This window comes from Dipodomys ordii, unplaced genomic scaffold (assembly GCF_000151885.1).
Source record: "Dipodomys ordii isolate 6190 unplaced genomic scaffold, Dord_2.0 Scaffold282, whole genome shotgun sequence".
Taxonomy (NCBI): domain Eukaryota; kingdom Metazoa; phylum Chordata; class Mammalia; order Rodentia; family Heteromyidae; genus Dipodomys; species Dipodomys ordii.
In genome coordinates, this window is record NW_012267498.1 from 480,744 (window position 1) to 481,705 (window position 962).

Consider the following 962-nt stretch of genomic DNA (forward strand, 5'->3'; position numbering starts at 1 on the left):
TTGGTTTTGTCCGTCACAAGACAGACTTTTACCAATGTATAGTCCAATTGTTTTTGTTTTACTAGGCATTGATTGACTGATTTGTGGCACTGGGGTTAGAGGTCAGCCCCGTGCTTGTTAGGCAGGTGCTCTACCCCTTGAGCCACTCCTCCGGCCCGTTTGTTTTAATGTGTATTGTGTGGTGTTACTGAACTTCACCTTGACTTCCCGAAAGTCTATCAGCTTCCTTGTCTATCAGCTTCCTTGTCCCTCGATGACCTTTGCCTTACTACACACACACACACACTCAGGACACACACACTCACACACACAGGCAGACATTGCGCTCCCAGGCCCCTAGTGGCCTTGAACCGCGGCCGAAGCTCCTCTGTGGGTCTTGCGCCTTGCCTTCTGCGTTGAGACCACTGGCCTGGCCTGCGCTCACTGCCCTGCGGCTTGGGGGGGCCGGGGTCACCCGCGACGGCGCTCCAGGCTCCCCCGGAAGGCCGGGGAGGCCCTGCTAGGCCGGCGGCCCTCGGGCTGCGAGCAGAAGATGGCGGCGGGCCGGCTTCCGGGGCCGCGGGGCCCTGGGGCGGGGGTCGCCCTCGGGCCGGCATAAGTGAGAGGCCACGGGGCCTTGAGTGCTTAGAGATAAAGGGATGAGAGCCTCCTTGAAAAGGCAGTGGGGGGTATAGCTCAGGGGTAGAGCATTTGACTGCAGATCAAGAGGTCCCCGGTTCAAATCCGGGTGCCCCCTGCTTGTGTTTTCTTTCATTTACACGTTTTGAAGATGTTTATTTTCCAGTTTATTTATTATGCCATATTTGTGGACCTATGAAAGAGCTCTACTCAGTCTGTTTTCAAAGACAGGGAGACATTATGACTGATGGGAAGTTTTCAACTCCATACGGTTTTGTGGGATGCAGGTGGCTCATGCCTGTGATCCTAGTTTCTCAGGATGCTGAGCAGATTAGGAGATCTGT

The 962-nt window shown here is 54.9% G+C and overlaps 1 non-coding gene across 1 annotated transcript; it reads left to right on the forward strand.

Moving 5' to 3' along the window:
* Positions 1–664: 664 nt before the first annotated feature.
* Positions 665–736, forward strand: Trnac-gca. Its single transcript has one exon. It is a non-coding gene; the product is annotated as a tRNA-Cys (tRNA).
* Positions 737–962: the final 226 nt, after the last annotated feature.